Source organism: Protopterus annectens, chromosome 9.part0, assembly GCF_019279795.1.
Source record: "Protopterus annectens isolate FY-2018-M chromosome 9.part0, PAN1.0, whole genome shotgun sequence".
NCBI classification, from domain to species: Eukaryota; Metazoa; Chordata; order Ceratodontiformes; family Protopteridae; genus Protopterus; species Protopterus annectens.
In genome coordinates this window covers 979,657,645-979,682,898 of record NC_056743.1, presented here as the reverse complement: position 1 = coordinate 979,682,898, position 25,254 = coordinate 979,657,645, and the positions used below count along the sequence as shown (strand labels likewise).

At 43.6% G+C, this 25,254-nt stretch overlaps 1 protein-coding gene across 1 annotated transcript in view; it reads right to left on the bottom strand.

Moving 5' to 3' along the window:
* The window catches only part of SMARCC2 (SWI/SNF related, matrix associated, actin dependent regulator of chromatin subfamily c member 2), a 2,789,858-nt gene that overhangs the window by 2,520,499 nt on the left and 244,105 nt on the right, over positions 1 to 25,254 (bottom strand). The window lies entirely within an intron of this gene.

The following is a 25,254-nucleotide window of genomic DNA, read 5'->3' as shown; positions in this document are numbered from 1 at the left end:
ATGGATCCTTGGGGAACCCCTATGGAGACAGGTAGTTAGGGAGATATGTCATTCTGCCATACAAGGATTGTTGGCGGTCAGACAGGTAACTCTGAAACCAGTTGGTGACTGATTGTGAGAAGGATAGGTTATTGAGGACACAGATAAGTTGTTTGTGTGGGACCATGTCAAAATGTTTTAGATAAGTCTAGGAAAGTAGCAGAGGAGAGATAGCCATTGTTTTTATGCTGAAGGATAGTGTTAGTAAAGGAGAGTAAGGTAGTGGTGGTGCTATGGTTTGGTCGGAAACCATGCTGAGTATTGGAAAGGAGGTTGTTAGTAAGGAGGTAGTCTGAGACCTGAGAGTGTATGCATCTCTCTAGTATTTTGGAGAGTGGAGAGAGAATAGCTATGGGGCGGTAATTGGTTAGTTCTGTGGAGGGTCCGCCTTTGTGGAGGGGAATTATATGTAATACTTTCCACAGTGTGGAAACATAACTTTCTGACAGAGATCGGTTAATCAAGATGGATACTGGGTAGACCAGAGCATCAGGATTTGTAGGTATTCACTTGGGAGGTTGTCTGCTGCTAATTCGGTGGGTTTAAGTTTAGTTAAGAGTTTTTTTATGTTGGAGGTAGGTACAGGAAAAAAAGAGAAGGCAGTGGGGAGATTAGTAGTTGAAGGTGTGGGTTGGAGGGGAGGGGGTTGTGTTGTTTATCTAGTGATAGTATGGTTTGTGTGAAGTATGTGTTGAATGAGGTAGCAATATTTTCTGAGGAGTGAGGGATGTTAGGAGGAAGGGTACTGACTTTACCTGGGTGGAGGATGGAGTTTATGGAGGACCAGAATTGTTTGGGGCTGTGTTCGGAGGAGTCTAGGGCAGACTGGTAGTATTGGAATTTGTCCTGTTTTATTAGATTTTTGACTCTATTGCGTAGTTCTAGGAATTTCTGTCTAGTTGAGGGGGGTCTTGGTTTTGCACCAGTGCTCCCAGGCTTTATCCCTATTTTTCATTTCTGACTTAGTGGTTTTCTGTAGCCATGGGGAGGGTTGTGCTTTGATTCTGGAAAGTCTTATGGGGGCATGGTAATTAAGGATGCTCAGGAAGGTAGTCTTAAAAAATGCAACTGCTTCATCAAGACTGAGGTACTTTAGAGGATGCCAGTTACATTCTTTGAGGGATGAGATGAATGTGAATGGGTTAAAGTTTATTTTTTTACGTATCTGACGGCAGACAACAGGTTTAGCTTGGTATAGGTACTTTTTCAGTAGGAATGTTGGGGAGTGATCACTGAGGCTATCTGATAAGCAGCCTGTTATATATGACTGGGGGCTCTTACTAACTAGTATCCAATCCAGGGTAGTGTGCTTGCTGGAGTTTTTATTTAACCTGGTTGGCGACTGAACTAGTTGGGTGAAGCCATGAAGGTTTACATGATGGGTTGGATGGTTGCCAGAACAGGATTGCCAGTCAATATTGAAATCACCTAAAATGATAGTTTCTTGGGGGAGATGGTGGGTAGACCAGATGAGGAGGTGGAGGGATGTTTTGGCCAGGTGGGAAGTAGCATCCAATTATGTTGATGGTTTTGTTTTGGTTTGTTTAGAGGTTGGTATATATTATTTCTTCATTGCCTATTTGTGGAGCTGATGATTTTAAGATCTGGATGTTTAGATGCTGTTTAAATATTATAGCTACACCGCCTCCTTTCTTGTTTAGCCGGTCTACTCTTAGTATGCCATAACCTGTAGGGAGTATTTGCTCACTGGTAATGTGAGGTTTTAGCCAGGTTTCTGTCAGGATGACTATATCTGGGGAGTACAAGTCTATGGTGGCATGGAGTTCATGGACTTTGTTGGATATACTTCTAATATTTAGGCTTAGTAGAAGGAATTCATTTGGCTTTCTACTGTCTGTAATATGGGAGAAGTTGTGGTTTCTAGTCTGATTATGAGGATTGGGGTTGGAGACGGTAGGGCCAGGGTTGGGGTGGATATCTCCACTTAGGGCTAGTTTTGATATGCATGAGGTTATTAGTTTTCTCAGTTTTTGCAATTATTTTATATTTGATTAAACATTATTTTTTATTTCAGTTCATTAATTTATTTATCGGAAAGACTCTTTAAGAATGTGAATACTTATTACTAGGAAATGAAAGCACTTAATAAAATTTATATTTTAACTCATTTTGCTTCTCCTGCACTTTGGGCAGTCAGCATTTTTTATTGTTTTAGTTTTACATTTCCCTGACTGGTTTGTGGTTTTATTAATTTTCTTTTGGTTTAGTGCCATCCATTAAAGTTACCCCCTCCTCTCCCATGGGGGATGAGGAAAAAAGCAAAGAAGCATTTTACTTTAAATCCAGCAATTTCTGGAACCACATCTTCTTACCTCCTCACTGATTTCTAGAGAAGGCTTCCTGAGGAGTAGAAAAGTGGATTCCAACAGCAGAAAGGGTTTCACAGTCCTGTTTGTTTTGTCAGTGCGTCTTTAACCTTTGGATTAAACAAGGTGGTACCATCAAATAGGGTATTAATGAAGGATGTCTTAAAGCCTTCCACAAAATCATAAAACCACATCAAGGTATAGCAGCATATAGCTCTGCTAGTACCTGCTTCCCTGGCCATTCCATCAGCTGCATTTGAAAGCAGGCACATGGGAACATTAGAGATGAAAGACAAGGTAGACAGCTAGGATTCTGTGGTCTTCTGGATATCTGCTGGTAATTTACCTGAAAGAGAGTCATTGATCTTCTTGATCAGTTCTCCTAGGACTCAAGTGATGTGGGCAAGGTAGTTCAGCACTTTCAAGGAAAAAGTCACTGAAGTATACATCCATTTTCCAATTTGTCCACAGCCTGGGGTTCCCTGTTTGGGGGAATGAACAGAGGAGCTTTCTTTGTGGCTGTTGCTACAGCCATGGCATCTACAAGGTGACTTTACTCCAATGAGTTCAGGCCTTTGATGTGGTTAAAGTCTTGCTTGATTTTTTTTTTTTTTTTTTTTTTAGGTATTGGCTCTGCTGTCTCAGGCTCCTTCTAAACCTGCTGAACTACCAAATCAATGAGAACATCAGAGGTGGAGGGGGTGTGACCATCTAGGTAGTAAAACAGCCAGCTCCAAAAGCCTCCAGGAACACAGATTCTCCGAGGAAAGGTGCATCTGTGGACCATCCCCTTTTCTGTTTCACCAATTCTAGATTTTCACCAAAAGAGATGTCTCTAAAGGGGGATTATGGGGAACCTTCCACTTCATCCAAATCTGTGTCTACAGTTACGGATTCTGGGGATAAATCCAAATGCTTCCATTTGCAAATCTGTTTTCTATGGGCTTGTCTTTGGGGAACATCTGGCAATGGGTCTGAATCAGAATGGAAGCTCAAAGACAGAACTTTCCCAGGCTCTTGGAAGATGACTGTGCCTTTTGATGTGAAGGAACAAATTCCAAAGCAGAATAAGTAGGAGGTTGGTATGGATCTGAATAAGATGGAGGCACCTCTTCTCTCGATCTTGAGAGAACCTGCTGGAAGGCCTTGAAAGCCGTGGCAGAAACTGGAGCTGAGAAAGTATTTCTAATGGGGTGACAGAGAGAGATCCTGATGCTTTGACCCATCCAGGCTCCAAGGCCGACATCAAAGCTAAGCTTTCAAGAGCTAATGCCCTGACAGGAAGACACAGCTCTGACAGTTTTGGAATTAACCCATCACTTTAAGCACTGGCCCTGAAGTTTCAGCTCTGACACTCATCTTGATCTGACAAGGTTAGAGTTAAGAAACTGGGTAACAGTTGGAGCAAAAGTGAAAGGCATTATCAGAGTTGACTGTGCTCTGGTAACATTCCTGCCCACTCATACGGGGGGAATCAATGGCAGTGTTCCCAACTCTACCAAAGGGGATGGAATTGAGAGGACTCCCAACTGTATCTGTGTCCAAAGAAGTCTCCACATCATTCTGTTAACATTTGTTTCGGTTGAGGCTCCTCAACGAAGGGCAGATTTGGAAGAAGCAACCAAGGATGACCTGGATCGATGTTGCAGTATTCGAGAGTGAAGCTGAGGGCTAACCAGCTCCGGAGAAAAAAGTCATGGTGGAGAAGGTGAACGGATCCAAGGCTTTGGATCCGAAGACTTTGGAATTTTTGGCACCAGACCCACAGAGGCTGTGGGGTCTGGGGACCATTTCCTGGGTCTCAAATGCCCTTCTCAGGTGTCTTAATTTTGAGAGCAAGGTCCTTCACTTTTGGAACTTCTTTATCTTTCTCTTTGTCCACAGAAGTAAAAAGAAGCAGGAGAAGATACAGGTTTGCTTGACAGAGGAGGAATAAGACCGTTCAATATCACTTTGTCCCTTGTGCTCTGAAGGGCTTGATGGTCAAATGAAGTGCACAAAAATGGAGTGGGGGTCTTGCGGGAGAATTTTGTGGCCACATTTTGTACATTTTTTAAACCTTGTCAGCCGTTTTTAACTAGAGAAGTTTAAATAGAAAAAAACAGACTATCCAAATTCTAAATATATAAAACAGCAACTATAAACCTACACCACTGTATAAAAAACAAGAGCTTAACAAGGCCTAGAAAAACTGTATTATGTATATTTGTACAAGATAGGGAAGGTGAAAATTGTAAAAGCTGAGCAGAAAAGAAGTTTTAAGTATAGATATTTGTATATATATCTTTAAGAACGTGATCAAAAACATTTATCCCAGCTTGGAGATCAGAGCCTCTGCAACCGTTTGGTTCAGGTGGCAAATGAGATCTGAGGTCATTTCAGGATGGCAAGGGACTTATAGGTAGGGGAGGAGTCAGAGCCTTGGATCTTGACGTGTCCAACCTGCGGCCCGTGGGCCGCATGTGGCCCTCAGAGCTCTTCCATGCGGCCCTCAACCTCTAACTGAAACATCGATGTACGCATGCCCCAAAACACTTTTTTTGTTTTGTGTTTTTCGCTCCCGTGACCTGTAACACTAATGTCGGTGTGCGCATGCACCAAAGCACCCTTCTAGTTTTGTTTTTGAGCCAAAAAAGGGTCAGTGTGTTTACGCCATTATTTTGCGCCGAACAATAAGTGTGTGTGTGTGTGTGTGTGTGTGTGTGTGTGTGTGTGTTCTCACTGAAGAGGGACTCATGTATGGATTTACCGCTGTTGCCTTTGAAAGGGACAGCAATTACCTGTGTTAATAGGTAAGTAAGGAGTGAGTGAGTGCATGCATGAAAGCAGAATTGTGTGCGTGAAAGTAGAAGAAAAGTGTGTGTGTATGTGTGTATATGTGTGCATGACAGAGAGAGAGAGAGACGCATGCACAAAGAGGCTAACAATGATCAGTCTACCTACTGAACACAAACAAGTTAGCTCACAAATATATCATACATTAAGAGTACACTTTCATTAAATTGTGGCTTTCCTGACAGGGAGAGTGTTGTATTGAACATGAACTCATACCTCTTAACTGTATGGATTTTCAAAGAATGTCTGGATTTTTGCCTCATCTTCCAATTTGTGTCTTTTGCTTAGGAAATAAAAGTAGTCATCCAAGGTAATGCAGTTCCAGGGAGTAAGAATGAAACAGCAGCCTAGGGTTAATGGGTCAGTAGTGGAGTGACTATGTGGGACTGTAGCATATAAAGTTGTATTGTTTTTTCAGACAAACAAAAAAGCACCTAGTACTGTTTTTTCATTGGTGGGTTCTAAGCAGTGGTAGACTGGACAACAGTAAGCATAGCTTTGGCTGATCATCAGTACTGGCAAATCAAGTAGGCACAATCACAATGTCATTTTTTAAATGTTGAGGATTTTAGTGTGTATGTGTGTGCTTGTGTTGGGAGTGCTGCAACAGTAGATGATTATTAAAGGCAGAGACTTACGGACTGTGGAGAATATGTTTCTTTGTTTCAAAACCTAATACTTGGGTACGCATGCCAGAAGTAGATTTTTTAAGGCATAGCTTCTTGCCATTTACAGTGGATGGATATTTACATTTAATGGACAATGTATTAGCATGGGCCTGTGGGGTTCTGAAGGATGCCAAGTCTACCACTGCCAATGTCTTGTAAAGTGACCTGGAAATGGATATTGGGATGTTACTGAAAAAAATTAGTAAGTGGGCTTAGAAATATAGTTTAATTAAACAAAGTGTACTTTCAATTTACAGGCCATAATTTAATTTATTTCAGGTAGTCCAGATACTGGTAGATTGTATACCGTTAGACTTAATTAGGGAGAGCTGTAATTTTGGGGAAACAAGCAGCCCTAGTTTCAGTGAAAGCTCTGTGGTTGATTGCAGGTAGGAAGTTGCAGGATGTTGATGCAATGTGTTTTATTTATTATTTTTAATGCATCTGTCATTTCAAAGCATGGTTTTCTTTGATGCAAAAGAAGGCAGGACTGAATGAGCCATATAATGTTTAACTGACAATAATGGGATAGAAAGATTATAAGTGATGTATAATGTTTGCAGCTACAGTTGTTTCAATGGTGTTTGTGATGCATAACTATTTTTGGGCCTGTGTCCCACTTTTATTTTTCGCTCTGTCCAGATTTCTTGCTCTAAGGCTGAGAGGTATGGTTCCATACTAAATCAGAAGTTGTATTTACCTTAGAAGACTTTTCGGCATAATTATGAAAAACAGAGCCTTTTTAATATCTCTGCTTATTTCCAATATCAACTGCCATGTAACCTTGCAAATAACCTTCTTATTAAGCTACTTTACTTCTTTTGGAATTGACAGGTATGATTCATCTGTTCTGACATAAGCATAGAGTGCTAATGTGACTTTGATTTCTTGCAGCAGTCTGTGGTTTACATAATCACAATAACTTTTCTGTTTCTGGGTCTGTAATCAATTTAACAGTTTTAAAGATGTTTTCCAAAAATAAATAAATATATAATAAATAAATAATCCTCTCTACACTTTGAGCTATTGACAAAGTCTGGGAATTTGTTTTTTTTCAAAAGCGAAGGTCAGCATTACAGCTCAGTAAACTGTCAGTCTGTGAGTAACTTCTGCACAAATTAAAATGTCTGAATGTCAAATGGCTTTAGATTGGAGGGAAGTTTATTTTTATTTATTTTTTTTTTATTTTACATTTGTTTACCGGGAAAGTCCGACTGGACACAGGTCCATTTTCAGCGGGGGCCCGGGGAGAAAAGCTCCAAAAATAACACAAAACAATATAATACAATACATGAGAGAGAGAGACAGCAAATTATGGATGTAGTACTCATACAATATAGCAGAGATTACATCTCGTAACAGTGAGAATCATTGAGGTACAGAATAAACTTAAAAACATTTTTTTTTTACAGTTATAATTACAGCAAGGCAAATATCAATGAGTAAAGTTTTTAGGAGAAAGCTGTTTGTAGATAGCTGAAGCTCTGAAACAATCTTTTGGTATGGATTAACCTGGGGATTGACAAGTTATATGTTTACACCAGTATGTAGCATTATAGTTTATGGTTTTCTTACTGATTTACTTTTTGCCGAGCAGTTGTTTGTTGATTTATTGATGGTCCTTTTGGTGGTGGGAAATTACATGGATGAATCCATCTCTACCATGATTTTTTTTTTTCAGATATTTTGACTTCCAGACAATTTCATTCAGTGAGTGGGTGTCATGTGATTATTGAGGTTGTCTATTTTACAAGTAGGGGCTTTTGTGTGTGTGTGTGTGTGTGTGTGTGTGTGTGTGTGTGTGTAAGAGAGAGAGATTTAATATGTATACTGAATATAATTTTGTGGGCGGCCACGGTGGTGCAGTGGTTAGCGTTGCCGCCTCACAGCAAGAGGTTCTCCGGTTCGATCCTCGGCTGGGGTGCCTTCTGTGCAGAGTCTGCATGTCCTCCCTGTGGTCAGGTGGGTTTCCTCCAGGTTCTCTGGTTTCCTCCCACATCCCAAAGACATGCTATAGGTGGATTGGACACACTAAATTGGCCCTAGGTGTGAGTGTGTGCCTTCTGTGGAAGGTTGGGCGCCGGGCTGGCAACTCGACACCGTAAAACTCAACTGCCAATCATGAGCGGACAGTGATCCGCTGTGGCGACCCCTAACCGGGAAAAAGCAGAAAGAAGAAGAAGACTGAACATAATTTTGCAAATGGAATTCTTAGTTAAACATGCCCCTCTTCTTGGGCAACTAGATTTGTGTAACCAATATTAGATCGTAGCCATCCAGCTGGGAAAGGTTAGTATGTGGATTTTCCATCTGGTTTGATGAAGGCTATGCTACTTACCCAAGGACTACATTTATGGTTATCCATCCAGCCATTGTGTTGCTGAACTACATTGTTTGATAATGAGAGGAGCTTTTTACAGAAGTTGAAGGTTTTTGTGTCAAGAACCTGTGCATAAAAAGTGGCTTGTTTATGTTGCAGTGAAGGCTGTGGTCTTTGTAGTGAGCGTTTTAAGTATAACCAGTATTTCTGAGGTAGAGGAAGTTTCTTAAGGCAGGATCTTTCTTAGCCTGGAAAGCAAGCCAATGATGAAATTTATAGGGGCCAGTGAGAGAAAGAGGAAAGCAAGAAGCTTTTTATACTGTTTGGATAACTAAGTGAACTTAGTCCTTTGACCTTTTTTGTCAGAAATGGTTGTAGTCTTTCTTTTGGCAGGGTGTTTTGCTGAGGCACACGCCAAAAGGAGCATTGTACTCAATAATGGCACTTGTAAAGGAAGAATAAAGGGATGTTATGCCCTCCTTGACCCTGGACGAGATACCCTTACTAATGAAGTGTGCCTTGTAAAAAGCTTTCCTTACAATGGAGACAACGTGGTGGTCAAAAGTCAGGTTTCTATCAACCTGGGTGCTCCAGTACCATACAACTTATTGTGTGCTTACAACATTGTTATTAATGTGATAATCTGTGGGGACATCACTCTCCTCAAAGGGGATGATAATGCATTTGTTGGCATTTAGCTTGAGGCCATATTTCTGGCACCAGTTATTTGTTTGGGTGAGACCCTCTTGTAGCTTATTTAGAATGGTTTTATTAAGTCAGTAATGTGAATTCTTTACTTTATTGCAAATTTGTTGGGTTATTTTTGTGGATTATAGTACTGTAGGACTGCTGATGTTGACATTGTACGTAGCTGGACTGCTGGAATGGTTTTCCCAGTGAGAAATGCTAGTGCTGTAATGAATATGTTTATTTGTAAAAAAAAAAAAAATATATATATATATATATATATATATATATATATATATATATATATATATATAGATGTATAAAGATATATAGATGTATATAGATATATAGATGACCCGCGGTAGTGGTGCTGCGGTAGCATTGTCGCCTCACAGCAAGACGTTGTCCCGTTCTATTCTCAGCTAGAGCGTCTTCTGTGTGGAGGCATGCATGAATGAGCATGCCTTCGTTGAAGGTTGTGCGTCAGGGCTGGTAACTCGGTACGTAAAAATCCACTACCAAACATTAGCAGACCGGAGTTCCGCTATGGTGACCCCTAACCAGGATAAGCGGAAAGACACAACAACAACAACATAGATATATAGATGTGTGTGTGTATATATATATATATATAAATATATATATAGATATAGATATATTAACTAAGATGTTAGAGTTAACTGTTAGATTAGAGAATTAGAATGAGAATTAGAATTTTTAAGGCAAATATTAGGCATTTATTACATTTATTCATTGTTCAAATGCACCTACAGTACAGCCAGGAGGTCAACTGTGGTCTTCCCGAACAACGAAAGAGTTAACTATATGATATATTTTATAATGCGGCCCCAAGACCATTTCTGTTCACTCAATGTGGCCCCAGCAAGCCAAAAGGTTGGACACCCCTTCATTCAAATCAGGTAATCTTAAACTACCTTACTCTATGGGAAAAAAATCAACTTACTCTTACTCCACTTAACTCTTGCCCTATTTTCCTCTTGTCTTATTTTCCTCCTAAATAAATTCCTTCAACTCTTTATCGATTATTGCTCACACTTCTCATCTGGTTGATAGAAATATGCAAGACCTGTATATAAAATTTAAAGTTATGTACTCACCAAAACTACGCATCTGTGTTGTCCATTTTCATTCTTTCTCAACAAATGGGTTTGAATCTGACTTGACCACATACTCTAGAATTTGAATCCAACTCTCAAGCTCCATCCTCTACCTATAATGCCCTTGTCCATCCTCAGTGCCTCAGATCGAGTTTGTTGCCATAAAATATCTGTGAACTAGACAGAAAAGGGATAGCTGAAAGGACAGGGTTCAGACTCGGAACTATAAATTCTAATAAACAATACAACAGGTCCATCCAGAAAATTTATAGATGGGGATACATGGGAGGGAAGTTGAGAAAGAAAGAATGAAAATGGAGAACACCGATTCCTCATTATGGTTGAGTACATAACTCTTAAATCTGATGTTGTCCTTTTCATTCTTCCTCAACAAATAGGACAGTCTCCAGCTATGCTGATCTTGGGTGGCCCTCATGGAAGGATATTATGGACTACTGCTGAGCCAAAGGCAGTTCTACTTCTGAATATTAAATCCAATTTGTAATGAGTAACAACGGTATGAGCATTGGACCATGTGGCTGCTGCACAATCATCATCAACAGAGGTTCTTGACTAAAAAGCAGATGAAGTAGCGTAGCCATAGATCTAGTTGAGTGGGCTTTAAGTGATCTAGGTAGAAAAAAGCTTTGTTTAGAAGAGATCCAAAATGCAATTTTTTGATCCATTTAGTTAGACTAACTTTAGAAACTGGATAATCTAGTCTTTTTGGTGAGAAGGAAACAAAGAGTTGATCTGACTTTTTGATTTGCTTTGACTTGTGCAGATAAAAATGTAATTGTCGGTGCACATCTAGGAGGTTTAGCATGTACTCTCCTTTATTTCAAAAATTTGGAAGAAGACTGATAAATGAATGGATTGGTTAATGTTCAATTCAGAAGCTAGTTTAGGTAAAAAGGAAGGATTTGTTCGTAAAGTGACCCTATCTTTATGGAAAATCATTTAGGGAATTGGATGAAAGAGCCTGTAGTTCAGAAATCCTTCTTGCAGAAGTAATAGCTCCGAAGAAGACTGTTTTCCATGAAAGGAATGTTAGGTAATTTTTTGCTGAAGATTCTAAGGGTTCTTGAGTTAGACCTTGTAGCATGACAGGGAGATCAAAGGAAAGTGAAGGATCCTTTACTTGTGCTTTACTTAATTTGGAAGAAACCAAATAATAGGTTCCATCTGCTGTATGAAAACTGGAAATGGCTCCTAACTTTAATCGTAGAAAAGCTGGCTCTTTCTTTATAAAAGACAACCAAAAATTTCAAGGACAGCAAAAACAGGAGCAGAAAAAGGGTCAATATTGTTTTTCAAAGTTCAAAGGGAGAATCTTTTCCCCTTGCTCTTGTAAACCTTCTAGGTGGAATCTTTTTGTGAGGATAATACAATGGTACATACTGGAGAAGAATCCCTGGGCTGTCTGACAATTATTGGAAGTGGAGAAACCATGCAGTCAGTTTGAAGGCCTGGATATTGGGATGACTCATCCCTGAGGGGTATGAGAGGAGATTTGGAATTGGGTCCAGTATCCATGGAGATTAACAAAGATTTGACCAAAGGAAGGGGCACCGCATGTGTCAAGGCCAGTAGGGGGCAATGAGGATGACTGACCTCTTCAACCAGATTGCTTTTTGTAGAAATTTGAGAATAACAGGAAGTGGAGGATAAGCATAAAGGAGACCAGATGGCCAAATGTGGACTACAGCATCTCTTGGTGACTTCTCCTGGGGGGGGGGGCTATCAGGGCAAAACACCTGATGCACTTGTTGTTGTAGGGGGAAGCAAAGAGGCTGCATTAAGGTTGGCCCCAGTGACAGAAAATCACTTCCACCAGATTGTTTGAGGGGACCACTTGTGAGGCATCAGAATGGACTTGATTAATTTCTCTGCTAACACGTTGGTTGTCCCCGGAATATGCATTGCTTTTAGAAAGTGGTTTGAGGAGATCGCCCACTGCCACACTCTCATGGCCTCTCTACAAACAGGATAAGATAGGGTTCCCACTTGTTTGTTGTTGCACCAGACAACAGATGTTGTCAGTCTGAACTGCAATACTTCCTACAGGAAGAGCATCTTGGAATGCCGGCAATGCCAATAGGACTGATCTTATCTCCAGCACACTGACATGCAAATTAGTCTTTTGGGGGAACCACATGCCTTGGACTGTCCTTCCCAAGAAATGCCTTCCCCATCCCAACTGGGTGGCATCCATAGTCACTGTGGACATTGGGAGCAGTAAAACAAAGGGTTGGCCTAGATAAATGTCATCCGATTGGATCCACCACTGTATGTGATGTTTGCAAATCAGATTAAGCTTGACTGGAAAAGAGAGGGATTGTCAAAGAAAAGACCACTAAATAGCTAGAGTCCACTGAAGAACACGTTTATAGTATTGTGCTAAGAGCAGTAATACAATGGCTGTTGCCATAGACCCCACCACTTGAAGAACAAATCTGGCTGTTGAAGACATGGGAAAGAATATGATGAACCTGAAATTTCAGCATGTTTATGCAATGAGTTGGTAATGATGCAATTTATGTTGTGTTCAGGTGTGCACCAATAAACCCCAAGCTCTGTACTGGTGTTAACTTTGATTTGGTGTAAAGAACAGTTGTGTAAAATCTTACCATAACCATAGATGTCCTTCTCTTCCATGTTGCAGTATTCATAACCTTTCGGTTATCCTCTGCTTAGCTACCCAAATGCCAGCCAGTATACAAAAGCTTTAGTCACTGTGAGATATGTGGGACGTCTGACATTGGCTGTAGGGTGTGGGCCATAAAAGTGATGTCTGTGCACAACTTTCCTCAGAACTGAACACCTCAGTCGGACCCCAATCCCAGGAAAACTGCACAAGTCCTGTGTCATCCAACAAAGCATTTATACATATACATATATGGGGTAAGAGGGTGGGATAGAATACTGCAACATGGAAGAAAAGGACATCTATCGTTATGCTAAGTTTTTACACAACTATTCTCTGTCCTTCTATTCCCATGTTGCAGTATTCATAACCTTTGGGTGAGTGCCAAAGCTCAAAAGGAAGAAGACAAGAATGGTATAGAAACGTTTTCCAAGAATCCATGCAGGATTTCCCAAGCAAAACCTGCTCTAGCTCTGGAAATGTGGTCCAGTTTGTAGTGTTTGGTGAAGGTATGGACAGATGTCCAGGTAGCTGCCTCTAGAATGGAAGCAGTGTCTAGCCTTTTGAAGAAGGCTCCAGATGAGGCCATAGCTCTAGTGGAGTGGGTTTTAATTTTTGAGTTTAGATGTTTGCCATGGTAGGTGTAACAAAAGGAGATGGCCTTGGAAATCCAGGCAGAAATGGCCTGTTTTGCCACTGCTTTCCCCAGAGCCCTGGGGTGAAAGGAGACAAATGATTGATTTGACCTTCTAATGGACTGGGTCTTGTAAAGGTAGAATCTTAGTTGTCTGTGAACATCAAGGGAATGCAGGACTCTCTCACTGTTATTCTGGGAATGTGGAAAAAAGGTGGGGAGGTGAATACATTGGTTCAGGGACAGCTCATTGACAACCTTAGGCATGAAGGATGGGTTGGTCCTTAGGGTCAAAACTATCCTTGTGGAAGATTAGAAAAGGGGGGTGGCCATGAGGGCCTGGATCTCTCCTGGCTAATGTCAGGGCCAACAAAAGCACAGTTTTCCAAGTGCAATATTATAGACAGTCTGTAGCTGCTGGTTCAAAAGCAGCAACAGTGAGCTTCTCTAAAACGTAGTTCAGGTCCCATGGCAGTGGAACTGGCCTCCTGGGGGGCCTGAGATGCAGTACTCCTTTTAGGAATAACTTCACTGGAAGTCGGGAGGCAAGAGGAGGGTCAAGAAGCAGGCAAGCTGAAATAGCAGCTAGGAAGACCTTAACAAATGAATATGCCAGCCCTACTTGCAACAATTTACACATATAGGACAGCACTAAAGGGACCTCTCCTTGAAATGGGTCTGTCTTTAAAGACCAAATGGAGAATATTTTCCATTTGGACAAATAAGATCTCCTAGTATTGGGTTTCCTGGCCTCCTGCAAGATAGTAAGCACATCCTCAGTGTAAAGGCGTCTGAAAAGGATCAAAACTTTTATCACCCAGAGGGTTAGGTTCAGACATTCCAAGTAGGGATGGATTAGGAATCCCTTGTCCTGTGTGAAAAGGTCCACTCTGTGAGGTAACTTGTGATGATTGCCCCTGGCTAAATGTAGGAGGAGGGGGAACCAATACTGTCTTGGCCAAAAAGGAGCCACCAACAGGACTTCTGATTTGTCCTGCTGAATTTTCAACAGGACTTTTTGTAAGAGTGGGAAGGGGAGGAATGCATAGAGAAACATACCCTTCCATGAGCCAGAAAATGTGTCTGTTGCACTCGCTAGGGGGCTAGGTGCCCTGGAACAAAAGTGTGGAAGTTGTCTGTTCAGAGGGATGGCAAACATATCTATTTGTGGTGTACCCCACTTGTGGAATATGTCCAGGAAGACATCCCTGTGTAGTATGAAATTTATTGTGACATAGACCTGCTCAAGGTGTCTGCTGAGTGTTGTGAGATGAGGGAATGTAGATCGCCTGCAGGGTGACTCCATGTTGAGCCCCCAATTCCCAGGCCTGGAGTGCAAGTAAGATTTTGCCCCCCCCCCCCGTTTGTTCACATACCAGAGAACTGTAGTGTTGCCTGTGAACAACTTCTTGGGCCTTGCTTCAGAATGTGTGGGAAGGCCCTCAGTGCAACGATGATGGCCCTCATCTCTCTGATACTGATGTGCTCCCTCTTGAAGGGGGCTGTCCACGTGCTTTGCACGTTCAAGTTGCCCACAGCAGCTCCCTAACCCAGATCTGAGGCATCTGTGCGCATCTCCTGGAATGGGGTGAAGGGTTGTAAGGGAAGTCCTGAGTTGAGACAGACTTGATCCATCCACCAAAGGATCTCCTTCCTTAGGGCATGATAGGAAGGGAATGGTATGGTCCAAGGGGTGGGAGTGTTAGGTCTATGTGGACCTCAGGTATCACTGTAGTTTTCTCATGTGGAGTCTTGCCAGTGGCAACATGGGTATAGTGGAGGCCATATGTCCTAGGAGTCTGAGATATTGTCTTGCTGTCATAGCAGTGGCATGGAGAACAGGCAGCAGGTATTGCTTCAGGCTTTCCACCTTTTGGGTTGGAAGGAATGCCCTCATAACATCTATCCTGATTCTGCACCCCAGGAAAACTTGGTCCTGGGAGGGATTTAGTTTGGACTTGGGGAAATTGATGTTGAAACCCAGAGACTGCAGGACAGAAATGACTTTTTGGAGATGGATGTGTAGGGAAGTGGAGCAACCTGCTTGGATCAGGAGGTTGCCCAAGTATGGAAACATTTGAATCCTGTGGACCCTGCAATAGGCTACCATTGGACCCAGACAGTTGGTGAATACCCTTGGAGCAACAGACAATCCAAAGAGTAAGAATTGAAAATGTGAAGAACCCACAGAGAAGTGTAAATACTTCCTGTAGTTGGGCCTTAAGGGGATATGCGGATATGTATCTTTGATGTCCACAATGGCCAGAAATGCTTGAGGCATTAGCAGGAGGAAGAGAGTCTGGAGCATAAGGATCCAAAACGTGGGTACTTGTAGAAAAAGACTGAAGTGGGACAGATCCAGGATCGGTCTCCATAGGTCGTCTTTCCTTGGGACTAGGAAAAGTCTGGAGTAAAAGCCCTTTCCCTTTTCTGATAGAGGGATAAGTTGGATAGTCCCTTGAGAGAGGAGGTTGTCTAAAGGGGTAGCTGTTCCTTTGGTCACTGTAGGATGCCTTTTAAGGAGGGAGGAATCACCCAAGTCATGAAGTAACCCTTTTCTATAACTGACAAGACCCACTTATCTGAGGTAATGCTTTACCAGATGGCAAGACAGTGAGAGAGTCTTTGGGATGGGGGAATGGAATCTTGGTCTGATTCACAGGTAGATTTTGTTCTGTCCAGGTAAAAACGTATTTGCCTATGAATATCCAAAGGAGTGCAGGCAATACTCTCCCTTGTTAGAATGGTTAGGAAAGAACACCGGAAGGTCAATAGATTGGTAGATAGACTGCTCTGACACCACTTTTGGTAAAAAGGAAGAATTAGTTCTCAGTGATACCCTATCCTTATGGAAGATAAGCAGGGAGGTTTGATGCATAAGGCTTGCAGTTCTGACAACTGTCTGGCCGATGTGATTGCAATCAGAAACAAAGTTTTCCAAGAGAGATATTTTACATCACAAGAAGACGCAGGTAAAAGGGGGGGGGGGTGTTGTTATAGCTTGGAGAACCAATGCCAAATCCCGAGGTTGTGCCGGTTCTCTAAAGGGAGATTTTATGTGGATAACCCCTTTCAAGAAAGTTTTACAGAGTCTGTGTGACATAAGTGAAGAATCCTGAAAACCAATGTGGAAATTTGAGATGGCAGCTAAATGCACATGAATAGTAGAGGCAGACACCCCAGAGTGGAAAAGATGTGATAAGTAATCCAGAACCACCAAAACTGGGGCTGACAAGAGGTGTAATTGTTTATTCGCCGCCCATAGAGAGAACATTTTCCATTTGTTAAGACAGATGAGTCTCGTGGATGACTTATGAGATGTAATAAGAAAATTGTGCACAGGGGACAAGAGGTTTTCATGCCTGGCAATAATTGGAAGTAGAGAAACCAAGCTGACAGTTGGGGTGAGTCAGACCCTGTGGATGGGAGATCAACATTGGGGATGGATTGAGGATCCATGGTTGATCTAGCAGGTGAGGCCAGAGGAAGGGAAGCCAGACTTGTCGAGGCCAATATGGAGCAATGAGGATCACTTTGCTCTTCAACTGTCATGCTTTCTTCAGAAATTGGGAGATGAGGAGAAGAGGAGGATAAGCATAAAGTAGACCCGAGGGCCAGGCGTGGACTAGAGCATCTCTTGGTGATTGTCCCCAAGGGGGGATTAGGGCAAAATAGTTGCTGCACTTGTAGTTGGTTGGGGAGGCAAATAGGTTGCAGCAAGGCTGGCCCCAGCGGTTTAAGATTCTTGCTGCTATCATAGGATTGAGGGGCCACTCATGAGGTTGCAGAATGCACCTGCTCAATTTGTCCATTCTCACATTGGAGCTCCCGGGAATGTGCGTTGCAATTAGAAAGCGGTTGGAAGCTATCACCCATTGCCATATTCTCAAGGCCTCTCAGCATAACGAGTAAGATCTGGTGCCCCCTTGTTTGCTGATGTTCCAGATCACTATCATGTTGTCTGATTGGATCACAATAGTCTCTGACAGAAGGATGGAATGAAATGCTTGCAACTCTGGTAGCACCACCCTCAGTTCCAGAACACTGATATGCAAAAGGGCCTCTGTCTCTGACCAGGGCCTTGGACCGAGTTTCCCTGATATAGCCCCCTCCCACCCCATCAGGGAAGTGTCCGTGGTCAACGTGCTATCGGTTGATGAGGGTTGAAGGGACAAGACCATTGTTGGGGATTTCGAGACATCCACCAGAGTAAATCTTGCTTGCATCTCTGAGTTACACTTATCTGAAAAGACAAAGGATGTTGTAGAGGGTACCACTGAGTGAGAAGTAGCCACTGAAGGAGCCTCATGTGGAATCTGGCTAGAGGAACAATGGTAATCGAGGCTGCCCTTGACCCCAAGAGTTGGAGTATAGATCAAGTGGGAGATTTGCGGTGACAGAGCAGCGGTTGAACCTGTTGCCTTATTCTTTGAAGCCTGTGATCTGGAAGGGATGCTGTGCAATTTCTCGCGTCCAACAGTACCCCTATAAATTCCAAAGACTGAGCTGGGGTCGTGTTGGATTTCTCCCAGTGTATAGTGATTCTCAGGGTTTTAGCTGTTAGGAGAGTGTAGTACAGGGCTTCTTCCAGTAGATGCTTGGTGGGGGCGGTGAGGAGCCAGTCGTCTAGATATGGAAACGCTTGGAATCCTTGAAGTCATAAGTGAGCGATAACCACTGTCATGCATTTGGTGAACACTCTGGGGGCTGTAGAGAGACCAAAGGGCAGAGCTCGAAATTGGTAGTGACTGGCTCATACGCCGATGTGGAGGTACCTTCTTGAGCGTTTGTCCATTTTTATGTGGTAATATGCATCTTGAAGATCTACAGAACACATCCAATCGTCTTCTTCCAGAAGAGGAAGGATAGACTGAACCGTGACCATCCGGAATTTCTCTGTTTTTACAAATTTTGTTCAGTGTGCTGAGATCCAGAATTGGTCTCTAGTCCCCTGTCTTTTTTGACACTAAAAAGAACCTTGAGTAAAAACGGATCCTATCTGGTCTAGGGGGACCATCTGAATGACTCTTTTTTGTAGCAGCTTTTGGATTTTGTGTGCTGCTGCTTCCCTTTGGGTGGAACGTCGGGTAATACTCTGGATGAGACTGGACAAAGATGGAAGGGGATGCGATAGCCTCTGGATATTATCTGTTTTACCCAAGAGTCGGTGGTTATATTTTGCCAGGCAGCGGGGAACAATGAAAAATGACCTCCGACCGCTTCCAGAGGTGAGCAGTCGGGCGACGTTTCAGGAGCGCTGATAGGGTTGGCCAGAGAAGGAATCTCTGGAACCCCGGTTTTGCAGACTTCCTCTGCCCCGAAAGGGGCGTCTTTCATTGGAGTTCCCCCTATGCCTCTAGTGAAGAAATGATTTCTGGAGTAGAATCGCTGAGGAGTGGAGTGTCTGACACCAATGGCAGACAGGGTTTTGCCATCTTGTTCACACCTTGCCAACGTATCTTTCACTTTAGGGCCAAACAAAGAAGCGGCCTTGATGGGGTCATTCATGAAGGAACCCTCAAAGGAGTCTGCAAAGTCGCAAAGGCGCATCCAGGCATGTCATCTGGTGACTCTACCAGCCCCTGCCGCCACTTCCGTTGCATGAGAAATAAGACGCATGGAAGAGTTAGAAATGGACTCTAGGGTGGCTATCTGAGGAGCCACATTGTCACGGACCTCGTCAGAAACAGCTCCTACCAAGGTTTCAGAGAACTGGGTGATAAGATCCCTCTGAAGCCTGGTAAAGTGTGCCATATTGTTCAAAGACCTTATGGCGAAGGTCGATGAAGCAAACACATGCTTCCCTAATCTGTCAATCACCCGGGACTCTTAGCTGGGTGGATGGACAGTTTGGCTCTCTTCTGCCAAATCCTTCTTAGTTGCTGCCGCCACCACCATAGCATCTACCGGAAGACCTTGTGACCAATGTGGGTGCTCAGCTGGGGGTGATAATATTTTATCCGGTCTTCTTGGTATCGCTTCCAGGGTGCCAGGAGCCTTCCATGAGTGCTGGACAATGAGCTGGACAAGCTCAATGGCAGGCGGGGTGACCCAGGAGGTAAGGGGCCAGGCACAAAAAGCCTGCAGGAAAACAGATTCCTCAGAGGAAGGATTAGAGGACTTCCAGTCACCCCTCTGTCTAAGGATCTTGAGGATGTCACCAAAGGACACCTCATCAGAGGGTGACCATGGGGACCTTTCCCCGTCATCAAAATCCGTATCTTCAGTCAATGACTCCTCAGTGGAGTCCATGTGCTTCCTCTTGCACGACGCTTTGTGGGTATTTCTTCAGTGGGAGGTTCTGGGGAAGTCTGCAAAGAAGAGGTCTTCTGAGGAGGAGAAACCTGAGGCCCTTGTGCCCAGTGTCTTGTGGTTGTGGCTTGTGACAGTTGCAGCACAGAAGGGGGGGAGAGAACTCCAACATGTGGAATTTGCCAGTGCAGGCAAGCGCCCTCTCCATGGCCTGGAAGGCCAGCCCGCTCAAGGAGGGATGGGAGCCAGGAACAGAGCACAACAACCTCGGAACCTGGATCAAACCCTGCCCAGGCAAGCCCACTCCCAGACCAGGAGTATCAAGAGGACTGTGAACCATGAGAGATAGAGGATCCCTGAAGGGTGCCACAGAAAAAATCGGTGTGGAACCAGGAATGCCCTCCCCCATGGCACAGCCACTGGCCTGACAAGAGCCCGATGCTCAGTGCACCGAGGGCCACAAGGACGACTCCGGTTCCAAAGTGAGATCCACTATTGGAGTCAGAGGAAGGGAAGCTGCTGTCGGAGTAATAGGCTTCGGAACTTGGGTAGAAGTCGAAGAAGGAGTGTACGTTGGAGTTTGAGGAGATACACGTTGACCTGAAGGAGGGAACATGGACTTTGACGGGTGAGAGACACCTCTGGCCACAAGCAACTGGTCAACAAGCCGCAACACATCCTGCTCAGACAGACTCTTGGCTGACCTCATGAAGAAAGCTGATGGTGATTCTAGCTTTTCTAGAAAAGGACTATAGTGACTACCAGTAAATGGATCCAAGGAAGGAGAATACTTGGTCATTGCTAATTCAAGAGGTGCAGAGACCGGAACCGAGGATGTCTGCACTGAAGAAAATGGTGTGGAAGTAGTCTGCGCCTGACGAAGTCAGTGCCACAGAAGATGAAGGTGTCTGCACAGGAAAGGCAAATGTTTGCCCCGATGGGTACGGTGCTGTTGCGGAAAGTGTCTGCACCGGTACTAAGGACGGTGCCGAGAAGGACTGCACTGAAGAACATGTCAGTGCAGAAAACGTCTGCGCTGTGGAGTACAGAAAAGTCATGCTAGAAGACGAAGGGGACTGTACCAACGGGGCCGAAGGGGACTGTACCTGCATGGACAGTGCTGGTAAGGGCTGTGATGGAACTGTTGGAGCCATAGCCGTCTGCACTGGGAACTCCGGTGTCGATAAGGAAGACATGGCTGGCGCCAGAATCATTTGGGGTGGTGCCAAACCTAGAGCTGACAGGATCACAGGTGGCAGCGCCGAAGTAGTATCCACTTTCACCTTATTATCAGTCAACTCCCTATGATCTCCAGAGGGAGAAGAGGGGAGCGACTTCCATGATGAAGAGGAAGAACACCTCTTGCGGGGTTTAACAGGAGGGGGTGAGCCTTCCGACCCAGAAATAGCCTCAGAGAAAGGAAATTTTATTTCAATATTAACTTATTCTGCCTCTCGTTAAGAGTTCTGGTTGAAAAAGTTTTACAAATCCCACATGGGGGATCCACAGTACGGTGGGAGATATTAAGACAGTAGACACATAAGTCATGGCCATTGGAAAGTGGTAACGTATGGCCGCAATCCTTACACTGCTTGAAACCAACTCTACTTTTCTTATCCGACATAATGATGTGGAGAAGAAGAACAGTACCAAAAGGAAGAGGAAAGGATACCCAAAAGGGTAAGAAGAGAAAAGGAAGGATTACCAATGATGATGATAATGAAGAATTACCTCAAAGGTAAGAAAAAGGGTAATAAAGGGAAAAGACTAAAGGGAGAGAGTCTAAAGTATACGATAGGCTAGGAAAATATTAGTAGAAATTATATGAAAATATTTAAAGTAAGAACAATGTATAAAACTTTCAAAAAATTAGACACTTAGCTGAGAGAGTGGCTTGACACGACTGTACAGCAATGCGGCAAACGAGATCTGAGGTAACAGGGAGCAGGGAATTCTGGGTAGGATCTTGGCTTGAGAGTTTTTGGCTGACGCGAGCTTGATATTGGCCGGCTCGGTTTCAAGGCAAAACTGATAACTCATCAGTAAGGAATGAATGAAGATTAACAACATCAGATCTGGAGGTTTGACCGAGGCCTCTGCAGCATCATAACTGCATCTGATCAAGTGTCTTGTCATGTGAAAGGACAAGGGGATGAGATTAGATATTTGAGCCTTAGAAGGACAGTCTGGGAAATCAGCCAAAAGTTCATAAACCTGAGTCAAAAGGGCCAGGGCATACTTAGACATATGCATCTGGTAGTTAACAGCCCTAAAAAGCCAAAGTGGCAGAGGTGTACACCTTTTTGCCAATGCGTTCCATAGTCTTACTGTCCTTATTAGTGGGAAGGACAGAAGTGGAGGGAAGTAATCTGGAGGGCTTGTCTGCAGAGACTGAAATAGTGCCAAGGTCTGCAACAGGGCATTTAAATCAGACATTTGGTCCCTTCTAGGACCTTATAAAACCTGTCAGGCCTTTTAGGGGCTGGTGGTTGGGATTCAGGGTTTTTAGAGGCTGCAGTGAAGGTGTCTATAATGGCTGGTAAGACTGGAGGAATGGCAGAAGGTGAAAGGGTGTCCATTTGTAAGAGTTCATAGTACCTCTTTTGAGCCTCAGACATTGCAGTGGGATCCCACTTAAAAACTTTCTCATTCGAGAGATGGTTTCACCAAAGGTGAAGTCCTCCCCTGGGGTGTTTGCCTCAGCAGAGTCCACGTCAGGAGAGGCATACCCAAGAGGGGAAGACAATTGAGAGTCATAAGAAAGGGAGTTCTCTGAAGAGGAATGTGAACAGTCTTCATCTTCAAGAGGACGTGGATCTTCATTCTCAGGCCTACAACTGATAACCGGAGGGGCAACCAGAAGGGAGGCAGGCATTGAAGGCCTAAGGGCCATGAAGGCATTAAGTAAGCTCTGAGAGAAAGCTTGTCAATCAGATTTTGTCCTTTTTAAGGAAGAGACAGACCTGGAGGGCCCTAGGTTCAGACTGTACTATAGCAGTGGAAGGGCCGGTCTGGACATCAGTTGTCAGCAGAGGTCAGCCCTTGTCGTAGGCGCCCGACATCTGCAAAACCTCCATGGACATGCTTTCAGCCCTAGGTTCTGCGGCCTCTGAAATGGTATGAAACTCCAGGCGAACATCGGCCACAGGGAGAACGTCAGGTGGAGGAGGTGCAGCAGTAGGTTCAGGCCTGGAAACTTTGGCCTTCTTTTTTGGTGAATCAGCGGTCTGACTGGATAGCCCTTCCATCGCCAGAGCCAGACGTTTAAGATGGTGGTTTTCTAGACAGATGTTTAGGGCGTGCAGACAGCTTCAAAGAGTCTTAGGAATGAAGGCCTGACAAATCAATTGTGGTTGGGACCTAGGTAAAAAAAAGGCAGAAGTTGTGGGCGTCCTTATGGGGGATCTGACATCTGCACCTACACTTCCTTTCCTGGATGACATGAACCTGAGCAGGCATGCAGTGACCTAAATGAAAAGAAGAAAATGGCCCTAACGGGGTACTTACTGTAAATCAGAAGGATCAAATGGCAGGATGAGCTGACGTTCGACTGGCAGCAGAGAAGTTCTGAGGAAAGGTATGTGCAGACGTCACTTTTATGGCCCACACTCCCTACAGCCAATGTTAGACGCCCCATGTACCTCGCAAAGACTAAAACTTTTGTATACTAGCTGGTGTTCGGGTAGCTAAGCAGAGGATAACCCAAAGGTTATGAACACTGCAACATGGGAATAGAAGGACATTTTATTGTTATCCCCAGTGACTGGCAAATCTGGAACAAACAGTCCCAGGACTGTTGAAGGTAATGCATGGAGGGGATGATGAGGAGCCAGTCGTTTAGATATGAAAACACTCAGAATCCTTTAAGTCTCAAGTGAGCAGCCTCCATTGCAATACATTTGGTACTCACCCTGGGGGCTATGGTGAGTCTAAAGGGCAAGGCTCTGAATTGGTAATGACTAGCTACCAGCTGAAAGAGCAAACATCTTTTGGAGTTCCTGTCTATTTGCTCACATGACTCAACTTTGTAAATAATGTAAATATTGTGAATAAGTTTTCTACTTCAAAAATGTACATGTTAAGCAACCATATCCAGAATTCATCACTTGATGTATGTAACTGACTTCCACACTCAACACTTCAGTGCCATTGCTCAAAGGAAACTATATAACCCTTAACCTCTCTCTCAATGAATTCTGCTAACTATGCTTGTGAATATTCTTATTTTTAACTCTCTTTACAATGTTATCTTGTATACTCCTGTATTTTATTGTAGCTGAATTTGTATAATGCTTTCTTGGAGCTTTTCTCCCTGGGCCTCCACTGAAAACAGGTCATGTTGACCCAGTGGACTTCCCTGATAACCAAACTGGAAATAAAAATAAATAAATGTGATTGTATGCATCCTGGAAATATATGGAGCACATCCAATCATCCTTGAGAAGAAATGGCAGAATGGACTGAACTGTGACCATTTGGAACTTTGACTTTTTTATGTATTGATTCAGTTTGCTCAGATCCAGAACTGGTCTGAGGTCCCCCATCTTTCTAGGCACTAAAAAAAAGCACAAGTAAGTTCTGAATCCTACATGGTCTGCCACAATGTCTTGGATGACTTTTTGTCTATCAACTTTTGAATTTCTTGTGCTGCTGATTTCTTCTGACTGGATGGAACATCAGGAAGCTTCTTCCTTTTGCAAATAGGAAGTTGGAAAAATGGAATGGAATAACCTCTGGATATTATTCTTAGCACCCATAAATCCTCTTTTACACCTGCCCAGGCATCTGGGTGCAAGGACAACTGTCCCCCCCCAACTGCCTCCAGAGGTGGATACTACTTCAGGAGTGCTGGAAGGGTCTGCCTGGAAAGGAATCATGGAAACCCCAATTTTGCAGATCTCCTCTGCCATTAGGGCAATATCTACCACTGGAACTGCCTCCTCTGCCTCTGCAGGAGTTGTCCCCATGAGAATCTTGGAAAGATCCCTGAGATTTAGGGAACTACATTTTCTTACCACTTCCTTGATTCCTAGAAAAGGTTTGTTGAGGGGTAGAAAACTCTGCAAGGTCCCATAGTTGCATCCAGGTATTTATCCTTGTATCCAGGTATTTATCCTTGTGATAATGCCTGAACCAGCAGCCCATGAGGTGCCTTCAGCTGTGTGGGAGATCAACCTCATGGAGGATGTTCTCTTAAAATCCTCTGCAGACACGGACTCAAGTGAGAGTTTGATAGTTCCTTGGTCAAATCTCTCTGCAGTTTTCTGAAATGTGCCAGGTAATTAAGTGACCTCAAGGCAAAGTTCACTGAGGCAAAGACTTGTTTTCCAAATCTATTCAGCACCCTAGACTCTCTGTTTGGCAGGTGGACGGAAGAGCTCTATTTTGCTATTTCTTTTCAAGTGTCTGCAGCCATCGCCACATCATCTACTGAAACTTATTTGCTCCAATGGGGTCTGTCCTTTTGGAATGGGTTTGACAGTATCCATCTCCTTCCATACCTGGGGGGGACTAAATCAATGAGTTCATCAGCCAGGGGGTTAACCCAAGATGTAGACGGGCCAGAACCAAAAGCTTCCAATAATACTGATTCCTCTGGAGAAGAATTTTTCAGAAGGCCAACCACCTTTCTGTCCGAGGATCTCTAATATGTCTCCAAAGGAGATGTCATCTGGTGATGGTCTGGGCGACCTGTCACCTTCATCGAAAATAGGCATCTTCCATGAG